Here is a 24,178-nt window from a genome sequence, read left to right as displayed (position 1 = left end):
TACACAAAACAGCCTTCTTATCGTGGAAGAAGATGCCATCTAGGACTTTCATAGCTGGAGAGGAGAAGTCAGCGCCTGGCTTCAAAGCTTCAAAGGACAGGCTAATGCAGCTCCTGACTTTTAACTCAAAGCCAGTGCTCATTGACCCTTCCAAAAACCCTGGGGTTCTTAAGAATCATGCAAAATCTACTCTGCCTGCTCTGTCAGTGGAACAAGAAGACCTGGATGACAGCACATCTCTTTACAACTTGGTTTCCTAAATATTGTGAGCCCATTGTTGAGACCTGCTGTTTAGAAACAAAGATTCCTTTCAAAATAGTACTGCTCATTGATCAGGCACCTGGTCACGAAGAGCCCTGATGGAGATGAACACCGAGATTATTGTTTTCACGTCTCCTAACACAACATACATTTTGCATGTGTGCAGGATTAACCTTGACTCTCAAGTCTTATTATTGAAGAAATACATTTTGTAAGGTGGTAGCTGCCGGATAGTGATCTCTCTGATGGATCTGGGCAAGTAAATGGAAAATCTTCTTGAAAGGATTCACCATTCCAGATGCCAGTTAAGAGTATTTGGAATTTGTAGGATGAGGTCAAAGTATCAGCCTTAACAGGAGTTGGGAAGAAGTTGATTCCAGCCCTCATGGATGACTTCACGGGGTTCAGTACCCCAGGGAGGGACAACACTGAGTTTACGGTGGCAACAGCAAGAGAACTAGAATTAGAAGTGAGGCCAGAAGATGGGATTGCATTGCAGCAAGCTCACGATCAAGCTTGAATGGAAGAGGAGTTCCTTATTATTGATGAGCACAGAACATGGTTTCTTGAGGCGAACTTACTCCTGGTGAAGATGCTGTGGAGATTGTTGAAGTGACGACAAGGGATTTAGAATATTACCTACACTTAGTTGATGGAGCGGCAACAGGGTTTGAGAGGACTGAAAAGTTCTACTGTGTAAAATGCTATCAGACAGCATCCCGTGCTACAGAGAGCCCATTTGTGAAAGGAAGGGTCAGTTGATGTACCAGACTTCACTGTCTTATTTTAAGAAGGAATCTTGTCTTCTTAAAGGATCTTGCCTCCGTGTTGACGGCCGCCAACCTATCCGGGTGTGGTTGCTGAAAGCTGGGGAGCAGGGTGGCTGTGGCAATTTCTTTCTTTCTTTTAAAAAATATTTTATTTATTTATTTGACAGACAGAGATCACAAGTAGGCAGAGAGGTGGGGTGGGGGTGCAGGGGCAGGCGGGAAGCAGATTCCCCGCTGAGCAGAGAGCCTGATGTGGGGCTCGATCTCAGGACCCTGAGATCATGATCTGAGCTGAAGGCAGAGGTTCAATCCACTGAGCCATCCAGTGGATATTTCTTTTCTTTTTTTTTTGAAACTGGTTTTTAAAGTTTATTTATTTATTTTAGTAATCTCTATACAACCAACATGAGGCTCGAACTCATGACTCTGAGGTTGAGAGTCTCAATTTTAGTATATGTGCTGCCGAAGCAAGCACGAGGTTGAGAGTCTCATGTTCTTCCAACTGAGCCAGCCATGAACCCCTCTTCTTTTTTTTTTTTTTTTTTTTAAAGATTTTATTTGTTTGACAGAGAGAGATCACAAGCAGGCAGAAAGGCAGGCAGAGAGAGAGAGAAGGAAGCAGGCTCGAGGCTGAGCAGAGAGCCCGATGCGGGGCTCGATCCCAGGACCCTGGGATCATGACCTGAGCCGAAGGCAGCGGCTTAATCCACTGAGCCACCCAGGTGCCCCTTCTTTTTCTTTTAAAAGCAAATTCCAGTGGTCATATCACCCTCCCCCCCACATACTTTAATATGCGTCTCCAATAAGATGGGCTTTATTTACATAGCCACAGTACCATAATCATGTCTGACAAAATTTAGAATCATCCTGTCCACAATAAAATAAAAATTTCCTTGTTATCTAAAAAATATCCTATTTTAGAGGGTTTGCTTAAATTGGGGTATGAACAAGGTCAATACATCTTATTTGCTTGTTGTCCCTTAATTCTTTTAAAATCTTGACTAACCTGCACCCCCTTCATGCCCATTGTCATGTTACAAAAACCAGGCTGGTTGTCCTGGAAAATACCCCATATTTTAGATTTGTTGGTTGCTTCCTTGTACTGTTACTCAGCTAGCTCCTATTTCCCTTGTATAGTTTGTTTTATTTTAAAACCATTTATTTTAAATGCTTTTCTAATTAAAGTTTATAATATGTGATTATAAAAAATGAGAATAATGATTGAAATACAGTTGGTAATGTGGAAAAGGTGAACTTGTCATATTTTTAGAGACAATCACTTTAGAGACAATCACTATTGTCTGGCATATATTCTGTCAGACTTTTCCAGAAGCTGTAGCAGAGCTCAGCTTACTTTCATAAGAAAGTAATTTCTTAAGTTATTTTACAATGAAATTGGCCATTGTGTGATTCTTTATTACTACTAGGTTTTTGTGGAGACAATTCAGTGTTTCTCTGCACAGTGTCTATAATCCTGTAAAAAATCTAGCCATTGTTAGAAAGGGATGGGGCAGGACAGTATGGTCTTCGTTTTCAGTTAATCAGACATAGGATATTTTGTGTGTGTTGCAGGGTGAAGAGTGCAGACTGGGGAAGGAGCGGATACAGAATGGGAACAGTTGAGGAAAGCATGTAGGGTCCAACCTTACCTTAAGCTCCACATGCTCTCAGATAGGACCTGATCTAAGGGGATCAGTGAGGTTGGTGCCCCATAGTGGAAGGAAAGACCTTTTAGTCTAGTAACCTTAGTAACTAGGACAGCTTCTCCAGTTGTCCGTCTCAGTGGAGATTCCGGGCCTCTCATTCTCTCCTCTCATGCTAGAGGAGTGGATTCTTGGTGGAATGCATAACATAATTTCTTTTAGTGCTTGTCAAGTGTAAATAAAAAAAAAAAAAAAGAAGGAATGTATAACTCTGATTTGCATACCCTTCCTTGCCCAAATTGAAGCATTACAGAAATCTTTTACTATAGAGTCCCAGTTTTCAAGTTCTTAATTTTGACTTTTCTTTCAGTTTGCCTTAGTATGGCCTCAAAGAATTTTTTATGAAAACATATTTTTTTAAGATCTTCTAGGTCAGTAACAGCTCCTGCCCATATATCATGGATATGTGCTCTAGTTTATTTTTAAATTTTACTTATTGATTTTTATTTAAAAAAAAAAAATGAGGGGCACCTGGGTGGCTCAGTGGGTTAAAGCCTCTGCCTTCGGCTCAGGTCATGATCTCAGGGTCCTGGGATTGAGCCCCGCATTGGGCTCTCTGCTCAGCGGGGAGCCTGCTTCCCTCTCTCTCTCTGCCTGCCTCTCTGCCTACTTGTGATCACTGTCTGTCAAATAAGTAAATAAAATCTTTAAAAAATAAAATAAAATAAGTTAAAAAAAGAAAATATTAAAAAAAATTTAAAAATGATTTTATTTATTTATTTATTTGAGAGAGAGACAGAGAGACAGAGGCAGGACGTGGGGGAGGGGCAGAGGAAGAAGCAGGCTCCCTGCTCAGGAGCCCTACATGGGGCTCGAACCCAGGAACCTGGGATCATGATCTGAGCAGAAGGCAGACGCTTAACCAACTGAGCCACCTAGGTGCCCCACACAATAAAAAACATTTTGACTCGACTTAAAAATACATGATTACAACAGTTCTGCTCAAAATGTGATCAATATTATTTCATTATCTTTTGGAACCCAGTGCTGTGTGAGCTTTGGGCAAGTGTGAATTTTATTAATATGTAAGTGACCTAGGATTTATGATGGACCTTTTTTGTTTGCTTTGTCTTTTTAATCATTTGCTGGGATTTATTTATGTGTGTGGTCTAGAAATTCCCTGTTTGTCCTCCATTCTCCATAATATCCACCCTGCTGTGGGCCATGGGATTTTTACAGAGTCAGTTGATGTCCCTAAACTTCTGGTTGATTGGACCAATGGGAGGCACTAGGAGAAGACTAGAAGCTGGAGGAGAGTAAAATTGGGCCTTCTTTTACAGCTCTCTCTGGTTTCTGATACTTTACACTCCTCTTGCTTTTCCAGGCCTAGTGCTGGTAATGACTAAATGTGCAAATCCCCTATAACTGATTATTTCAGGAACTTGGTGACTATGTTCAAACTTCAGTTGACATGATTTCTAATGACCTGTCTTCAGGGTCACTGATTATTCCTTTTGTTGCGTCCAATCCACTCTTATGCTACGGTTTTTGTTTTGTTTTGTTTTGTTTTCAATTTTAGATATTCTGTTTTTCAGTTCTAGAGTTTTTTTTTTAAGTCATTCTTTAGATGTTTAATTTCTTTGCTAGTATTTTATTCTGTTTATTCATTATGAGTATATTGTCCTTTAAGTCCCTTGTACGTGTTTAAAATAGATATTTTAAAGTTCTTGTCTGCTAATTCCAATTTTTCTTATATGGGTCTCATTCTCCTTTGTTTTCTCATATCTAGTAATTTTTTATTATATATTGGACATTGTGTGGGGGAGATGTACTTTAAAAGGATCTCAGATCTGTTTTCTATCTTTAGAGAATATTGAATTTTGTTCTGGAATGTAGTTAAATTACTTTATATCCCCCAAATCTTATGAGGCTTGATTTTATGCATATCTAGGGCAGGTCTGTTTTGGTTTTACTGTTATTCTTAAGATGAATACATTAGTCCCCAGGGGTGGTCTTTACTTCTCTAAGTGTGGCTTATGGAGTTTTAATGAGAAGCCATTTTTTTCCCAAGCCCCTTTAACTTGGAAGGGTTTGATCTCCAAACTCTGTCTTCCCTGTGGTGGGCATGTGCTAAAATCTCTGTTCAGCTCTTTTGTCCTCCTAGTGTTTTTCCCTGAGGCTCTTTGTAGTCTTGCCCTACACATATGTACCTCAGGGGTCAGCCAGTGCTGTGAGGGGGATTTTCTTTCCTTTTCTTTCTTTCTTTCTTTCTTTCTTTTTAAAAAAGATTTAATTTATTTATTTGAGAGAGAGAGAGTGAGAGAGAGCATGAGAGGGTCAGAGGAAGAAGCAGACTCCCCATGCACCTGGGAGCCCGATGCAGGACTTTATCCTGGGACTCCGGGATCATAACCTGAGCTGAAGGCAGTCGCTCAACCAACTGAGCCACCCAGGAGCCGAGTTGAGGGGATTTTCTGTGGAGATTTTGAGTTTACTTCCTTTGTGGCTTCCTCCATTTGGTGGAATTCTGGAATTCTGTAACCAGCTGCTTTGGCATGCCTCAATTCTTTTTTTTTGACTCTGGAGACCAATTAAGATTCCAGACTTTGCCTGCCTCTGTGTGCCATAGTGCACTTTTTCAAATATCATATGCTCTTCCGTTTCTGTCTGCTTTTTGTCACTCTGCAGTGTTTTCAAACAGCTGTCTTTTAAAGCTCCAGAGTTTAAAATTGTGATCATCAGGAAGAATAGTCTGATATAAGTTATTAGGCTACAACCAAGCCATTATTATTTCTTGACTTTTTTTTGTAATATGCTTATGCACCCTTGTCCTTTACAGCTTATTCCCAACTTAGTAGCCAGACTAATACTATTAGAACATGAAGTCTGATGATGCTTTCTTTTCTTTGTAAGTCACCACTGTAAGTCTCCCTCAGAATGAAAGCCCAAACCCTGGCAATCAGAAGTATTGTCCTTCAGTGTTTCCCCCCACCCCTCTACTCTACCTTTTTGCCCTGCCTCGATGTCCTATTATTTTCCATTTTAATTACTCTGTTCCTGCCAAAGTTACCTTCTTCCTAGTCCTTGCACTTGCCTCGGGGCCTTTCCCCTTTCTGTTCTCTTTTCCTGGAATTGGCATCGCCCACCCGATTTAAAATGATAAATCCCGGGGCACCTGGGTGGCTCGGTGGGTTAAATCCTCTGCTTTCAGCTCAGGTCATGATCCCAGGGTCCTGGGATCAAGCCCCACATCGGGCTCTCTGCTCAGCGGGGAGCCTGCTTCCTCTTCTCTTTCTGTCTGCCTCTCTGCCTACTTATGATCTCTGTCTGTCAAATAAATAAATAAAATCTTAAAAAAAAAAAAGATAAATCCCTATATCCCTACCTACTCTGACAGTCTTTTTCCAGCTTCGTTGATTTACTTTATCACAACCAGATTGTTCATGACTGATTCTCTTTGCAAGGATTTAAATTCCGTGAAGGTAGGGATTTTTATTTTGTTCACTTGTATACTCTCAACCCCAGAAAAGAGAAATGCTGAATGAATCAGAGTCTCTTTCTCTGGCAGACTCATATTAGCTCAGTTCCTTAATTCTGGAAAAATACGTGTCCAGGGCAGTTCCCAGCCATTTTATGAAACTGACATATTTTATCTTGGACCTATTTATTTTCATTCCTGTGTAGAATCTTTCCTATATAGCTCCTCCCTTGCAGTGCTAATCTTCTGGGACACAACACTGTCGTGTTTGATAAAATGTCAGTGAATTAGGTGTCTGTGGAGTTTGGTATTTTTATTAGAAATAACCTCAGAAAAACTTGTTCTCCTTTAAATCTTGCTACCGCCTAAAATATACCAGTGTTCTAGTGTTTATAGAGTTAATAGGAGAGGAATAAGAAAAAAACAGGGATGTTGGTTTAATCATCGTTTATAGAATACATTTTATGAGCCTACATAAATTATGCATCATTGACCTTTAAATGAATTTAGACTTAATGAGATCGTTTCATTATGTTTAAAGATGTAACATAATTATTTTATTATCTTTTTTATTATTTCTTAAGCTTATTTATGCCCCACCCCCCCATCAAGGCCCAAGTGTATTGCCCTTTTATCTAATATTTTTAGGCTGTTTTCTGGTTTGTGGTTTGTCAAAATCTGAACTCACTGAATTACAGTGTTACTTAATTTAATTTTCCAGGGCACTCTACAACGACTTTTGCTTTAACAGAGACCTATGTTTCCAAGAGAGTTAAACTTTGTGATCTGAAAATGGATTCTTTAAAAATGTCACTTGCAGTGGGAATCTTTATCATCCTGAACACAAATAGAATAATGAATCTGAGCTCAGTTTAGGCTCAGCATTCTTCCCTCTAGTGTTGGATCTTGAAACTGCAGATTAATTTTGAACATGACTTTGTGTCCCATGGAGTCCTAGGGTCCCCAGAGGGCCCCAAGAAATCTGAAGAGAGGGGAGGCAGCTGAACTCTGGCCTCATTCCTGTCAGATGCAGAAGCTCCACTTTTTGTATTTTCCTGATTTGGGGACACTACTTATTTCTTACTGGATAAAATCATTGTTTTGACACTTCAAAAATAAAAAAAATTTAAAAACAGTGGTACTGTGGGAACGACTGGGTGGCTCAGCTGGTTCAGCATCGGACTCTTGATTTTGGCTCAGGTCATGATCTCAGAGTCACCAGATTGAGCCCTGCCTCAGGTTTTGTGCTCAGTGGGGAGTCTGCTGGAGATTCTCTCCCTCCTGCTCAGCTGCTCCTCCCCCTGCTCCTGCACGCTCTCTCTCTAAAATAAATAAATCTTTTAAAAAACACCCAAAACTCAAGTACCGGAATATAAGGGTATGAAACCCAAGAGGTGATTGTAGTATACATATTCATTTATATCATTGGACCTTGGAATTGGGGCTGTATTTCCTCATATAAAACGTATACATGCTTGAGCTAGCCCCAAGTAACTATTAATGTATGGTGGAATTTAACAACTTTATATATATTTTTAAAGATTTTATTTATTTATTTGACAGACAAAGATCACAAGTAGACAGAGAGGCAGGCAGAGAGAGAGGAGGAGGCAGGCTCCCCGCTGAGCAGAGAGCCTGATGAGGGGCTCGATCCCAGGACCCTGGGATCATGACCTCAGCTGAAGGCAGAGACATTAACCCACTGAGCCACCCAGGTGCCCCTATATATTTTAAATAAAAAAATACTTAGCAGAAAATATGTTTATGTGCTCAGGTTTCATGAACTCATAGTCAAACAGCCAGGCTTGGGAACTCATTTGCAACCATGTATTTATTGCTGATAATCAAGGGGTCTTTGATCTTCCTGCGGGAGGTTCTGCTGGAGTCATCCTGAAAGCAATTCTGATGTTTCTGTGTTGTGACTTGCAGTGAAATGTTCTCCTTAATCTTTCACAGAAAAAATCCCTTTCTCTTTTGTTTTCTGGGAAAGAGTCAAAGAATATGGGGGCGGAGAAATAGATTTTACTGGTCATCGGAAGGGGCCTGAAGTCCCTCTGGAAGGGAAGGGGATATGGGGTTGAGGAGATGGAGCCTTTTCCAACCTTCCCAGGAAAGGATTCAAATATCCCTGGTCGTGATTTCTGGGCCTCTAGCCTGATTCTCCCAGTTCAGAATTTGGGTTCTTGGTTGCTTGCTTCTCCCCTTGATAACCTCCAGGGATTCTGAGCTCTTGTTTTCTGCCCTAAGCCTATGTTAACAGGAAAGTAGCAGAAGTGAAGAGTTGTCACTTCTTTTTATTCTTTTTTTTAAACAGATTTTATTTATTTATTTGACAGAGAGATCACAAGTAGGCAGAGAGGCAGGCAGAGAGAAAGAGAGAGGAAGCAGGCTCCCTGCGGAGCAGAGAGCCCGAAGTGGGGCTCGATCCCAGGACCCTGAGATCATGACCTGAGCTAAAGGCAGAGGCTTAACCCACTGAGCCACCCAGGCGCTCGTGTTGTCACTTCTGAGATTAGGTTCCAAAGTGACTGTGGCTTCCATTTTGTTGTACTCGTTCACCCTGGCTCTTCTCGCTTACTCACTCTGATGAAGCCAGCTGCCATTTTGTTAGCTGCTCTGTGGAGAGGCTCATGTAGTGAGGAACTTAGAGTGCCTCTAGCCAATAGCCAGTGAGGGGGTTTGAAAGAAGATCCTTCCCAAGTCTTCAGATGAGATATCAGCCTTGGTTGACACCTTGATTACAACCTTGCGAGATACTCTAAGCTGGAGGACACAGTTAAGACATGCTCAGGTTCCAGGGCACCTGGATGGCTCAGTGGGTTAAAGCCTCTGCCTTTAGCTCAGGTCATGATCCCAGGGTCCTGGGATCGAGTCCCACATCGGGCTTTCTGCTCAGCAGGGAGCCTGCTTCCTCCTCTCTCTCTCTCTGCCTGCCTCTCTGCCCACTTGTGATCTCTGTCTGTCAAATAAATAAATAAAATCTTAAAAAAATAAAATACATGCTCAGGTTTGTTACCCACAGGAACTGAGAGAATAAATATTTGTTGTTTTAAGTGGACACATTTGGGGTAATTTGCTATACACCAATAGATAACAATACAATGGTCTTGGAGAAGGAGTGCTGGAGATCAGGAGAGCCTACTCAGGGCTGGTCAGAGAAGCCATGTCAACCAATATAGGACTGTGACCAGATCTAGTCAAGTAAGGAGACATTTGTCTTTTATACCTTCTCTAAGTCCTTAGCACTAAGTATCCAGAGCCTAGAAGAAGGGATGGGTGAGGGTGTGAAGGGGTGGGACTCTTTTCTTTTTTTAAAAAATATTTTATTTATTTTAGAGAGTGAGAGTGCAAATGAACTGGGGGAGAGAAAGAGGCAGAGGGACAAGCAGACTCCCCACTGAGCGGGAGCCTGATGCGGGGCTCGATTCCTGGACCCTGGGATCCGTGACCTGAGCCAAAGGCAGATGCTTAACTGACTGAGCCACCCAGGTGCCCCTGGGACTCTTGAGCACATCAAAATGATGGGTTTTCTGTGCACAAGGGCACAGTCTGTTTCCATCCAAGAGCTACCTGGCACTCAGCAGAGGCAGGACAGACAAGAGACCTTGTGACATTCCGTAGGGGAAAGGTGGCCCCTAGAGCCACAAGTTAGCCTACCCCAAGGGGGCTATGTGTATAGACGGTTCTAGGAATTAGCATTTGAAAGCAGTCTCTGTTTTTGTCTAGGAAAGCATGAGGGATCTGTCATTTTCTTGAAAGTTTTACTATCTTCTGTAATCACAGGAAGCACTGTCTTATTATGGAGGAGCTGCTTTCTCCATCAGAGGGTGCACAGACATGAAAGAGCCGGGCCTACAGGACCCAGGATCCTTGGAAATCCTGGGAGCTTCACTGGGTGCCATTATGTGGAAGCAGGAGAGCATTCTTTGCTGAGTTTTGTACTGTTTCTTTAGGAAATCTTTTTGAATTTCCCTCCATTCTCTTAAAAAAAAAAATTCACTGTAGGAGAGCAGAAAGGAGAAACTAAAAACCACGATCCCAGTGCTTAGCAGAACTGTCAGTGCACATCTTGGTGTATGTTCTTCCAGTCTCTCTTCGAAGCTGTCTCTGTTGTGTTTTACACGGTTGACTCCTACCACAGTAACACTTTTGCCAACATCTTCTGTAATTTACCCTAATAATAACTTGACATTTTTTCATGTTTCCAAGTATACGACCGTATTCTTAAAAAAGTATATATATTTTTTGTTTATTTGAGAGACAGAGAGAATGAGAGAGAGAGAGGATGAGAGGAGAGAGGTCAGTGGGAGAAACAGACTTCCTGGCGAGCAGAGAGCCTGTTATGGGACTTGATCCTAGGACTCCAGGATCATGACCTGAGCCGAAGGCAGTTGCCCAACCAACTCAGCCACCCAGGCGCCCACAACCGTATTTTTAAAAAAATATTTTTAAGCATTTTTTTTTTTTTTTAAGATTTTATTTATTTATTTGACAGAGATCACAAGTAGGCGGAGAGGCAGGCAGAGAGAGAGGAGGAAGCAGGCTCCCTGCTGAGCTGAGAGCCCAATGCAGGGCTCAATACCAGGACCCTTCGATCATGACCTGAGCTGAAGGCAGAGGCCCCAACCCACTGAACCACCCAGGCGCCCCACGACCGTATTTTTTTTAAAAAGATTTTATTTTTAAGTCATCTCTACATCCAGCGTGGGACTCGAACTCCTATCCCTGGGACCAAGGGTCCCATGCTTCACCAACTGAGCCAGCCAGGTGCCCTGACCATAACGTTATTTTTGAAAGTTCCATAGTATTCCATTTAAAAGATGCAACATAATTTAGGGTATTTAATGTCCTTTTGGGGGGCATTTAGAAAGGTTCAAGTTTTCTTTTTTTAAAGATTTTATTTATTTATTTGTCAGAGATAGAGAACACACACACAAACAGGGGGAGGGGCAGACAGAGAGGGAAGCAGGTTTCCTGCTGAGCAAGGAGCTCGATGTGGTACTTGATCCCAGGACCCTGGGATCATGACCTGAGCCGAAGGCAGATGCTTAACCTTCAGAGCCACCCAGGCATTCCAGAAAGGTTCTAGTTTTTGATATGCGGAGATGACTCTTCTCCTTACTTGGTTACACCAAGTGAGGTCAAGGTGAGAAAGGGGCAGAGACTTAGCGCGGTGAGACCAGGGAGAGACAAAGAACGCCAGGGTTCTCAAGAACTCACTTTCCTGTGCCTGTGCCTGTGAGAGTCAGACCATGTGCAGCCTATGGCCATCCTGTCTGTAAGGTGAGGGGGTTGGTCCTATGGTTTCTTTGGTCATTTCCACATTTGTGAATTTTTGACCAGTTGAGTGATCTTCAAGTTCTCCTCCAGGGTGCTTCCTCCTGTGTGAAATGGGAATCGAAATGCCCTTCGCAGGTGGACCAGAGGATTAAATGTGAGCATGTATGTCTATCATGGACTGCAACATAGTAAGCCCTCATCAGATCTCCCTTGTTACTAGGTTGAACCATATGAAATTGCTGTATTTTGTAGGTTGAACATGACTAATATCGGCGATTTCACGTGGTCCAAGCTAATAGTTTTTCTCCTATAATCTGCTTCCATTTGTGCTTTCTTTTTTCCCTTATATACTGGCTTACTGCAGCAGGAGAAGAGAATGGAGACATTCTACAGACATAACACAAGCAGAGGCCAACCCACGCTTCTGGCTCTTAAGGCCAGTGGGTGTATGGAGCCTTACTTTGGCTTTAGAAGTTGCCAGGAGAGAAATGGTGTTTTTCACTAAAGGGACAAGAATGTGAGCTATGTGGCTGGCTTGGCCAGCTCACTTTTCTTCTGATTTCCCTTCTCATTCAGTCTTGAGAAGCCGGACAGCAAAGGGCCTGCTGATAGGCAACAGTGACCGAGGGGAACATGGGTCCGAGGAGGATGGGCAGGTCTGCGGTCTAGCGCCCATCTTTCAGAAAGAAATACCTCACACACCTCCTGTATTGTATTGTATTTACGATTACTGTTAATTTTAAGTAGGCTCCACGCCCAACATGGGTCTCTAACTCACCACCCTAAGATTAAGAGTCACATGCTCTCTCCTGGACTGAGCCAGCCAGGTGCCTCCGGCTACCTCCTGTGTTTAAAGTGAACTATAAAGATGCCTTTGATTCCTTGGAGTTTTTGAAATGCTGATGGGTAATGGGGGTGGGCTAGGGGCTGGCAGTCCCGTCTGAGAGTGCCAAGGCAGCTGCTTGCCATTCTCCCTTCGCATCCTTGGTGTTCTACACTGGGGAGACATGTGGTTAAGAATATGCACGAGAACGTTGTGAGTGTGTGTGCATGTGCGCGTGCACGAGGGGCCATGGGGGAAGAGGTGCACTTGTACATCTGCATGAGGAAGAAAAACAATTGGGGGAAAGGGAATTGGAGGAAGAAATATATAAAGACCTTTAAAGAGAAAACTGTTCTCATCCTAATCACCTGGGCCAACCTCTGTCTTATTTGGGAAGCCTTTTCGAGGTTACCATGAAAGACAGTCATCAGGTGATCACTGAGCACCAAATGATTCTAGTCTTGGACCAGACACAGCAATCTCTCTTCTCGAGCTCCTGAATTACCAGAATATTCTTGTCTAACAGCAAAGGGATAGCAAAAATTGTGAGCCTCCCTGAATGTTTTCTGTTTCTGTTTTCTTCCCACATGCCCATGTGATGTCAACTCTGAGGCTCTTCCCCGGTCCCTTTCCAGCTGGGGGCCACTTAGCACAGGTGAATGGGAGCAGTGGGAGCAGGGCAGGTGCCGGAGGGCTGGGGAAGAGCAGCTTCTGGGAGCTCTTCGGTCTGCATCCCTGGAGAACAGAAAGTCACGTTAGGAAATACACAGGTTGATGGGGAGGGAGATGATGGGGGAAGGTCCATGTGCTGACATCCAGGATGGGGGCCGCTGAGGACGGTCCAGTGAAGGCCAGGCGTGGTGCAGGGCAGTGCCCCTGCACAGGGCTGGGTGGGTGACCGACCTCATGGGGTAGCCTCGGGAGAGTCTGTGTAGAGTCCCCAGGTCAGGGCATTGAAATGGAGGAAACTGGCAAGAGTAGAGGATTCTTCCTGGAAGAAATAAATGTTACAGCATGGAGTCTGCCAGTAGCTGCTGTTCTGCGCATGACAGGTGGGATGGCTTCCGAAATGGTTCTGACCTACCTGCTGACAATGCTGATCCTCTTAACGGGGTAAAGCAGCAGGTATACAGCGAAATGTGGAGGGCCCCCAGGGCTCCTGCAGGTGGAGTGGGTTCACCCCCCCCCCCCCGGCTGGAAGGGCATGTCCTGGAATAGCACAGCAAGTGGCCAAGGACACCGTCAGTCACGGACTGATCTGTCCATGAACCAGAGGTCAGTTTTTTGTCCTATTCATGTCTGAATCCAATGACGCCTCAAAAAATTGATGGTTGGAGTTGGTGGCACAGGATGCAAGGCCTGCTACAAGAAAAGGAAGTAGGAAGCAGGGCCAGTCAGAAGGTCCCTGAGCCTGCAAACCCAGCTGAGAGCTGTGAGTTGGATACTGGACAGCGGAGCCAGAATTCCTCGCAAATCATCCAGACGCCACTTCAGGTCTCCCCACTGCTTTCTGGAAGCTGGTTCCAGCTTCAGAAGTTAGTTCTTTTTCCTTTGGCTTTGCAGACAGAGGCAGGCTGCGGGGTGGAAGAGGTCTCAGGACCTAGATGTCTGCTATGGCCTGACCCAAAGGTGTTTTTTCCGGGAAAGAAAATGGCGCTGGTCTCACTTCCGTTTTACTTGCTGGTTGAGGCTTCTGTCCAGTTGTGTGACATGCAGGCTCTGGAGGAAGGTTGAGTGCTGAAATGTCCCCCACAGCTTATGGACGGTCCTGAAAAGATGCATCCGTGTGAGGGGATTCCTGCAGTACCCCTTTGTCTGGAAGCCGTACACATCCTCCGACCCAGCCTGTTGGGAGGCACGAGGAGAGAGTATGTGGGGATGGGGCTGTAGTGCCCGAGTCTGGCTGCTCCCTGGGGTCCCCGTGTCCTCTCTTCTCATGGTTGCTGGGCACTGCCATCTTCCTTTACTTGAACTTTCACTTCCATGGTTAGTCTTCTGTGCCTGGGAAGGGCACACCACGTAGGGAAACAGCATGAGTCGTGGTCCGAAGGCAGGCAGCGTCCTGGTGTCTTTGGCAACCTTTTCGCAAACCATCTCTAGGCCCTGTTTTACTCATAACCAGGAAGGAGGCCCCTTTCCTAGTGTTATTTTCGCGTGCACAGCTGGGGCTGACCCAAGTCCCTGCTCATCCTCACCGAAGCTGGTTTAGTGCTTCGAAGAGGACAGTTTGAGATGACGGCTAACGCCACTGATGTGTTCCTGGAACGAGGACCTCTAGGATTTGCATAGCCACCCCGATTTACAGTAGACCAAGGAGTCTCATTGCTTGGCAAAGTCAAGGGACAGGATTACACAGGGGGCAATGGGGTTTAGTGATTAAGCAGAGGGTATACCATTAAAGCATTTTTCCCCCTTATGATGAGTTATAAATTTTTGTTGTGGATAATTTTTATTGCAGATGAAAATATCAAATAGCACAAGAACAAAAATAAAAAGGATTCTGGGGGCGTCTGAGTGGCTCTGTCTGTTAAGCATCTGTGTTCAGCTCAGGTCATGATCCCAGGGTCCTGGGATTGGAGCCCTGCGTTGGGCTCCCCACTGAGTGCCCAATCCCTCTTGTGCTCTCTTTTTCTCGCTCCCTCAGATAAATAAATAAATAAATCTTCAAAAAATTTTTTTAAAAAAAGATTCTGGAAGCCTCCCCCTCCCCCCAGAAGTAATAGGATCTGTTTGACTATTTGAAATGAAATTTTTTGAAAAAGATTTTACTTATAAGAAAGAGAGCAAGCACACATGTCGGGGGTGGTGGTGAGGAAGGATATGGGGAGATGGAGAAGCAGACTCCCCACTGAGCAGGGATCCTGATGTGGGGCATGATCCCAGGACCCCAAGATCATGACCTGAGCCTTAGACAGGTGCTTAACTGACTGAGCCACCCAGGCGCCCCCCAACATGAAATTCTTAAATAAGTACTTTTTCCAGTTATCATTGCTGCATAACAAACCACCCTAACACTAAATGGTGTCAATCACCCATTTTATTATGCTCACAGATTCTGTGGGTCAGGAATTCAGGCTGGGCACAGCCGTAGTGTTATCTCTGCTCCATGGTGTCTGGGGCTTCAGCTAGGAAGACTGAAATGCTGGCAATGACTTGACTGCTGAGGGTTGGAATCATCTGGAAGTGTCTTCACTCACACATCCAGTGGATGATTCTAGATGATGGCTAGAACCTCCCACTGGTTGTTAGCTGGAACAAATACTGATGATCTCTCCATATAGACTAGCTTGGGCTTCCTCGTAATGGAATAGCTGGATTCCTAGAGAGAGTATCCCAAGAGATAGGAAGTAGAAGCTTGCCAGTGTCTTCAGAAACTGGACGTGGTCATTGTGTCATTTTTGCTGTATTTTGTTAGTCAAGGACTAACAGGACCCAGGTTTGGGACATTGACCCTACATTTTGATTGGAAGAACAGGAGAGAATTTGGGAGCCCTGTTTTAGAACCTCCACAGTTCCCCAGATGGCATGTAGCTCAGTGATAAAGAGGTGAGGGTCTAGGTTCTTACTGGCTGCATGATCTTAGGCAGGTTTATTGTGGTAGAAACTATTGTTACCAGTATCTATTTCTTTCCTTCTCTTTCCGGGAGCACAGATAAGCTATTCCCCAGCCTCTTGCCTCTAGGAGGGCCTGAGAAACTAGTTTTAGCTGGTGGACTGTGAGCAGAAGTGTCAAGTGTCACCATGAGTTGAGGGGAGGAAGAGCCATGGGTTTTCTCACTCTTTCCCTCTTGCTTGTTATCTAATTGCCAGGGATTAAGTGGCAGCTCAGTGTAGGAGGTGGGGGAGTCACAATATGGAAGGAGCCTGGGTCCCTGAATGATGGCTGGGTAAGTCCTTTGTTTCATGCCCTCTACCCGCAGGGATGTGGGGGAGACCTAGGCTTTGACTATGTTAAGCCACTGAGGCTTTGGGTTTTTTTTGTGATAGTGGTTAGCCTACCCTGACCAATGCATTACCTGACCTCTCTGAACCTGTTTCCTCGCTTGTAAAGTGGGGGGCATTAGCTGTAGCTATCTTTGGGTGCCCTGAAAACGAAGTGAAACAACTTATTGTATGGTGCGTGGCCCATAGTCAGTGCTCAGTGGAAGTTAGCTACAGCTACTGAGTGTGAGTGCCGGTTAGAAGAGGGGCAGGTTTGTGTGTGCAAGGATGGGAGTCTAGCAGGAGTGGAACAGTAGGATGGCCCCGATTGCCACCACCACCATCATCAACATCTTCATCATCATCAAGATGGCACCCACCATTTACTGAACACCGGCTCGGGCCATGCTCTATCCTAGGGCCGCTTCACCTGGATTCATTTCAGTCCCCCGAGGCAGATTTTATTTGTCTTGATGTGGAGATGAGGATCCCAGGGTCCAGGGGTGCTGCTGAAGCTGTTTGAAGTCATGGGCAGGTTTTTAAACTCAGGGCTCCCTGACCTCAAAGCCTGACTTGTTTTACTGCAGGGATGACATCTCGTGCATTTTTGGGAAATGTGACATGTATTTAAAGGAAAAAAAAATGAGGCCTCCACCTGGCTGCCATCTCACCGGGGAAGTGGTGTGTTTTCCTTTTGAGATTTTCTCTACTTCAAGTCGCAGGGATTTGCTTTTGTCAATTAATCTTTGGCAGAAAGCTTGCCTGCAAATGTGGACGGCCCCTGCGTCCTTCCCTTCCCAGGGTCCTCTTGCTGTTCTGTTCTTTTTGAACTCTGTAGGCTCTCTGTGGGCTCGGTCAGTGGAGAAGGGACCCGGATCTCCAGAACAAAGCCCCCTTCTGAGTCCCGAAAGTCTCTCTTCATCTTGAGGCCTCCTGTGCGGAGAGTGGATGTTTTTTTTTTTTTTTTTTTTTTTTTTTTTTTTTTTAAGATTTTATTTATTTATTTGACAGACAGAGATCACAAGTAGGCAGAGAAGCAGGCAGAGAGAGAGGAAGGGAAGCAGGGCCCCTGTTGAGCAGAGAGCCCGACGTGGGACTCGATCCCAGGACCCTGAGATCATGACCCGAGCCGAAGGCAGCGGCTCAACCCACCGAGCCACCCAGGCGCCCGAGAGTGGATGTTTTAAAGCCCTCTCAGTGGCATTGATAACCCACGGTGGGATTATAACACCAAAGTGGCTTGCTTGCTTGCTTGCTTTTTTCTCTGTGTCACTTGCCGAAAGCAACTTGCATTTCCACAGGAATAAGAAAGGCTTGGTGAAGCTTTGTGCCGGTGCTTAAAGTCCTGGTGCTCGATTCGTTTCGTGAACCAACGACTCATGCCTCTGCGCAGTTGTGTGTAACTGGCTCCCTCCCCCTCCTCTTTGAGACACTCGTGTGCTTTAGCAACATGCCCCAGGGCACAGACCAGTGGGTCGGAAGGTGTGGATTCTGTCATTGGCTTTCTGGGGGTGCCCCTGGACCACATTTGCGTTTTTGTTAGGAGGACAGTTCTAATTGCTGCGGTGAGGCTATGCCCACTGGCAGTGCTGAGCCCAGACCGGCAAAGAGAAGGGTTTATGACATATTTTACTCATGCTGCTCCTTTTCTGGCTCAGATAGAACTTTCAACACAAACCGCTTCTTTCTTCATTTTTATCCCACAGGGAGTTTTTCCATTGAAAGCAATATGAAGGGCAAGGGGGATAAAGTCAAATTCTGCCCTTCAGATTATCTTTGAAACATCTATGAATATGCTGCTGGTGGGTGGGAACCTTGGCCTCTTGGTGCTAGAACAATGGGTAAAGTTGATTTTCTTCTAGAATATTATTATTATTACATTGTTGTTGGAAACAACATAATAATAACAACATTGTCTTACAGAAATTCTGCTGCAATAAAACTTTGAGAACTATTTTGTTCTTTAAAAATGCTGCTACTGGGACACCCGGGTGGCTCATTCGGTTAAGCATCTGCCTTTGGCTCAGGTCATGATTCCAGGGTCCGGGATCAAGCCCCGCTTTGGGCTCCTTGCTCAGCGGGGAGCCTGCTTCCCTCTCTACCTCTGCCTGCTGCTCTGCTTACTTGTCATCTCTCTCTATCTCTCTGTCAAATAAATACATAAAATCTTTTTTTTTAAAAAATGCTGCTACTGAAATAAGTCAATCAGAGAAAGACAGTTGTCATACTATCTCACTGGTATGTGGAATTTGGGAAATAAGGGAGAGGATCATGGGAGAAGAGAGGGAAAAAAAAGGAACAAGACAAAACCAGAGAGGGAGACAAAGCATAAGAGGCTCTTAATCCCAGGAAACAAACTGAGGGTTGCTGGAGGGGAGGCGGGTGGTGGGATGGGGTGGCTGGGTGATGGACATTGGGGAGGGCATGGGCTATGGTGAGTGCTGTGAATTGTGTAAGACTGATGCATCACAGACCTGTACCCCTGAAACAAATAATGCATTATATGTTAATGAAAAATAAAAAATAAAAAATAAAAATGCTGCTACTAAAGATGAAGACCAAAAATAAAAAAACAAAAAAAACCCCAAAACAAAAACCAAAAAAAACCCCCAAAACCCTTTGTGGCTATTTAAGAAGTCACACAAGATGGCGCCAGAGAGCCAGAGAGGAGAAGGGTTTGGGTCCAGGGAAGAGAAAGGCCCAAGTGAAAAGGACAGCCAGTGGGTGACAGAGACTATTTCTCAGAGGTGGCATCTGTCGCCTCTGCACATCCTCACGGCCCGATCTGTCGTTCCAAAGCCTTTTCACGAGCTTTTCAGCCCAGGTACCACCTTCTGGCTGAAATGTTTGGAAGAGGCAGGTTGGCGTTGAGCGGTGGAGGGAGAAAAACAGAAAAGGCGGAAGGAGCAGAGCCGCTTCCTTTGGCTCTGGCGTGAGCTCGTGCCCCGCAGTGCCTCTGCGATGCATGGCCACTGCCAGAGAGGGAGAGCACAAACAGGCACAAGGGAAGGCGGACGGAAAGGCAGCTTCTCCTCTCTGGGCCACCCACAGTTTTGAAGAAACTGTGGCCAGCGGGTTGGGGTTGGGGCCCTGTGGCAAAACAGGGCGCCTGGCTGGCTCGGTCAGTGGACCAGGCAACTCTTGATCTCAGGTTCATGAGTTTGAGCCCCATGGTGGGTGTAGAGATTACTCAAAAGATGAATAAAAAACTTACAGGACACGACAGTCAGCATTTTAACTTTTTTTTTTTTTTTTGACTTTTCCATTATGGTCAAATACATAACATAACACTTACCATCCTCACTGTTTGAAGGGTACAGTTCTGTGAGATTAGCTGTGTGGACATTGCTGTGGGGCCAGCACCACCGTCCACTTCCGAGACTTTTCGTCTTGCAGAAATTGAAATTCTGCACCCATGTGACACGAACTTCCCCCTCCCTCAGCCCTGGCAGCTGCCTGTCTACCTTCTGTCTCCGTGAGCTTGCCTGCTTGGATGTACCCAGATGTCTTCGAGTCTCTGCTTTCCATTCTTTGGGGTAGATGCCCGGAAGTGGCATTGTTGGATCAAACGGTAATGCTGTGTTTGCTTTTCTGAGGAGCTGCCTTAAGGTTCACCACAAGGGTTTCCAATTCTCCGCATCCTCACAACACCTGTCAATTTCTCTTCTTCTTATTTTTTTTCTCTTTGATGATAGCCATTCTAATGGGTGTGAAGTGGTTTTGATTAGCATTTCTGAATTAGAATTAGAAATTCGGAAACAAATTAGAAATTCGTTTTAATTCATTATGTGTTTGAGCCACAGACTTTCTGCAGTCCACAGCTTGTGTGGTATGCTGTGGCATGGTGGGGGAGTGCACGGATCTGGTGTGGGACAGCCTGACGGAGGGTCCCAGCGCTCTCCGCTTTCCCCTACAGGCTGTGCGATGCTGGTGAGTTATAGCCACGCTGAGCCCCAGTGTCTTTACCTGCTGGCTGGAGTTCATCATAATTCCTGCCACAGAGGCCAGCTGGAGGAATACAGCAGGTGAGACGGGAAAAGCTCTTGGTATGCAGGAAGTGCTCAGAAACGGTGGCCGTGTATACAGAAGCCCAGTGCCTGAAGCAGCCAACCAGGGCTGATGTAGCTTTCCAGTCCCTTTCCTGAACACCTGCTCTCCCCAACATAGCCGACATCCCGCTCCCATGTGCCACATCTCTAGCAGAGAGGAGCCCACTTTGAACCCTTTGCCGAGTAGTTCCCAGGGTCCCTCTCTGTGCTGGAGCTCACTGAGCCGCTTCCCAAGTCTTGGTTAGAAAAAATAATGTCACTAACATCACTGTCCGCCCTTGGGAGCCAGGGGCCTCGCCCTGCAGGCTCAGTTAGGAACAGAGCAGGACACCTGGGTGGGCTCTGAGCTCCCATCTGCCCAGCTAGCTTCTTCTGGGAGAGACTCCGCCGGGGCGTAGGAAGGTCTGTGCCCTCTGTGAATTCGAGCCAGTGAGCTTCATGCAAAGGCAAAGTGTCGTCATTACTGAGAACATGGAAGGATGTTTGGAGGAAAGGGGGTGTACTTCATTAAACGTGCCTGCCCTTTGCAATGTGAACAGAGCAAGAAGTATTTTGCAGTAGAGTGCAACAGGTTCTCCAATAAGTCTGGAAGCTTGGGAGAAGAGAGAGAGAGGCTGGGGCAGGACAAGGGTCGCCTTTTTTTTTTTTTTTTTTTTTAAGATTTTATTTATTTATTTGACAGAGATCACAAGTAGGCAGAGAAGCAGGCAGAGAGAGAGGAGGAAGCAGGCTCCCTGCTGAGCAGAGAGCCCGATGCGGGGCTCCATCCCAGGACCCTGGGATCATGACCTGAGCGGAAGGCAGAGGCTTTAACCCACTGAGCCACCCAGGCGCCCCCAGGGATTTCCTTTATTTCCAAGGAGCTGGTGGCAACTTTGCAGGATGACTGGGTTTTGGCTCCCCACCAGGAGTTTCTGTTTGGGTACAGGAACCAGCCTTATAGAAGAGATGGTATCTGAACAGGGCAGCTGTGGGGCTGCAGAAACAGGCACGCTCGCTGAGGAAGCTTGAGCTGGGGCGGCCAAGCTATGGGGTAGGAGCAGAGAGGCGAAGGGGAAGCTGGCTCAGAAGGAAGGGCAGAGCCTAGCCTGAGCTGGTGAGATTTCCAGAGCATACCAGAAGTGCCCGAGGTGGTGACACTGCAGAGAAATAATTCTTTGGGGAAGAGTTGCAGCAGAAAGTTCCTCAGTTATCTGCTGGGGAGTGGGCCTTGGGAGACCCTTTCTGGCATGCAACAACTATTTACAGAGCACAGCTTTTGGTCCTAAAACGCCCAGTAGTGAAGCAGTCAACCTAGACTCAAGTCGGGGTCATGGGGACTCATGCCAGGCTGGTCAGGGAGTACAGCCTGGAGGAGGTGATGTGGGAGTTGGGCCTTCAGGGATGCCTAGAAGGTCAGATAAGCCATGGAGCGAGGGGCAGAGGTAGGACAGAGGGCAGCTGGGTTTGTAGGTCTAGGCAGAGGCAATAGCATGTGTAAAGCTCTAACATTGAGCCGTGGTGTGGGAGAACCTCTAATGGTGAGTGGTGCCTGCAGCAGGTTTCCTAGGTTAAAGTTCAAGAAGGAAGCAGGGCCGGGTTGTGCTAGGCCTTTTAGTCTCGTAAGCCTGGTGAGGGAGTTTGCATTTTGTCTTACGGAGAGTGGGGAGTTAACGGAGGGTGTGAGGCAGGGGGTGATGTGACAGGACATGCCTTTTTGATAAAGGACTCCATGGAGGCTGGATGGGTGGGGGCAAGTCGTGTCAGGTAGCCCTGGTGTCCTCCTCTACTTCAGGCTGTCTCTGTTCCAGAAATGGGGGTCCGAGCTAAGGTGATGGGAGCAGAAAGGAGAGGAATGTAAAGTGCTTTTTGCCACTGCACAACTCCAGGGGGCACCGTTCTTGAGGGGGCCACAAGGAGATTAATACACCTTAAATTGGACAGTGCGCACCCTGTACAACCCTCTGCACTCAGCATCCCTGAGTGAACAGAGGGAAAACTGAAGAGGATCCAGAAGATAAATGATGTTGGTTGATTGAATACGTGGGAAGGAAGAGAGGAGTCAGAGATGACTCCCAGGCTTCTGACTTCCTTGGGGGATTGGGGGATGTGGGTGCCATTCAGTGAGTCAGAGGACAGGGAAAGGGAGTGGGTTTGGGAGGTGTGACGGAGAAACTGGGAGAGCAGTGGGAAGTAAGGGACTTTCCAGGGCACAAAGCCCTGGAATGCAGGGAAATTTTCCCCCCTTGTGGCTCCTGGCTCCTAGCTGGGCACATGGTGGCCTCTCCTGACTCCCCCAAGGCCTGATCCAGGCTCCCGAGGAGAGTAAGTGTTAGTTTTCGACATGGTGGGTAGCTTTGGGGTCAAGAACCAAAAGCCAGGGGAATAAATGCGGCACCAGAGCCCTCAAGGGACACCCTGCATTGTCTCCATGGTGACCCCAAACAAACAGAGAACCTACGAGGGTATCAGGTCTTTATAAGGTCACTTGCACCACTGCCAGGACAGATGTTGAAAAGGAAAACCCAAAAAACCTGGTGGTAGAACTGCACTCAACCCCTTTCTTTTCTTTTTTTTTTTTCTTTTTAACCCAATGCCACCAATCTCATTTTGTGTGTAGCCAGGCATCTTGAGGTGACTCCAGGAGGAGTCCCCTTGTGAGCCTGGGGTTTGGTTCCCCAGCCTGGGCATGGATCCCTGACTGGGGCACGCCATTCCCACCTCTTATTTTTATTCAGGAAGTTGCTCAACCCCCCACTTCTGCCGGGGTCGCCCACTTACTGCTCTGCAGAGAACATGAAAAGCATCCATGACAGAGACATTGCAGATTTTGTGGGTCATGAACCTCAAAGATGAATTTTCCTATCACATTTTATGAGTATGGGTTTTAAAGCCTCCATAATGCAGGGCTGTCCCTCTCCAGTGCCTGTGAACTTCCTCCTAAGGGCATGATTTGTGTTAATTCAGCCAGGAGAGGCCTTGGACCATACTGGATCACTTAGTGTATGGAACCAATAGACCTGATTATCTCCCCCTCCCCCCCATGGTTGGCAAAGGGGAGAGTTTGCTGTCGTCTTTGAACTTCTTAGCTCGCTGATGGGATCCTCTTTGGGGAACGTGGGTGGGGATCCCAGGCAAGTGGGAGATGCTGTGGTCCCCAGAGGTATCCAAAGACCCTGGGAGTTTTGAAGGGACCTCTAAGAGGGGTAGGCGGCAAGATGAACAAAACCATAGATTGTTGGGGCTTACAAAGCCTTTGGGACCGTTTGCCCCAGTTTGTTAAATTTGCAGACTGAGCACCAACGCCTGAGGTTTTACTCAAGGTTATCCAGCAGCCTCTAACACTTAAAAATAATTCTTTAATTTGCAAAACGGAAGGCTTTTTTTGGTTAAGTGGGGCAGTGAAATGAAACACAAGCCTCCATTTGTGGCCTAATAATAACCTAAAAGTTTTTTCCTGCCCTAAATTAAGAATCCTCATTAACGAAGAGGGCTTTTGTTTGCAAGAAGCCACAAAGCATGGCCCGCTTCCCCCCTGCTGACAGGGACAGCGGCAATTACAGCCCTGGTTAGCCAGCGATGTTTTTGTGCCTTCTCTGTGCTTGCAGGAGATTAGAGTCACTAATGAGACACTAATGATCCCGCTCCCAGACTTAACTAGAGCTCGCTCTTGCCTTTCTTGGGAGAGGTGAAGAGACCTTTCCCCTTCCTTCCCCTAACCTGTGGTGGTGCGAGGAGCAGGTTTACAAAAGCCAGGCAGACTAAAGCCCAACCACGAGAGCGCAATGACGTCTCCGAGCAAGGCTGCACAACACAGACCATGGGTATGTGTTTGACAGGCTTGGCAAACCCGGTTCTCCCTCCTTTGGCTGTGTGTTATTTTTCTGTTGGAGGATGCACTACCTGAAAGAGATCTGGCCCGTCATTCTGTTCACTTGGCTTGGCCTCAGAGTAAGAGCACTCTTCCCCGCATC

General features: G+C 46.1%; 1 pseudogene; it reads right to left on the bottom strand.

The window, feature by feature from the left end:
- Positions 1-9,397: 9,397 nt before the first annotated feature.
- LOC123388112 lies at positions 9,398-13,733 on the bottom strand (annotated as a pseudogene).
- Positions 13,734-24,178: the final 10,445 nt, after the last annotated feature.

Source organism: Mustela putorius, unplaced genomic scaffold (assembly GCF_011764305.1).
Source record: "Mustela putorius furo isolate JIRA1106 unplaced genomic scaffold, ASM1176430v1.1 tig00003875_pilon_pilon_pilon, whole genome shotgun sequence".
NCBI lineage: Eukaryota > Metazoa > Chordata > Mammalia > Carnivora > Mustelidae > Mustela > Mustela putorius.
The sequence above is the reverse complement of the archived record's forward strand: the minus strand, read 5'-3'. Positions and strand labels throughout refer to the sequence as shown.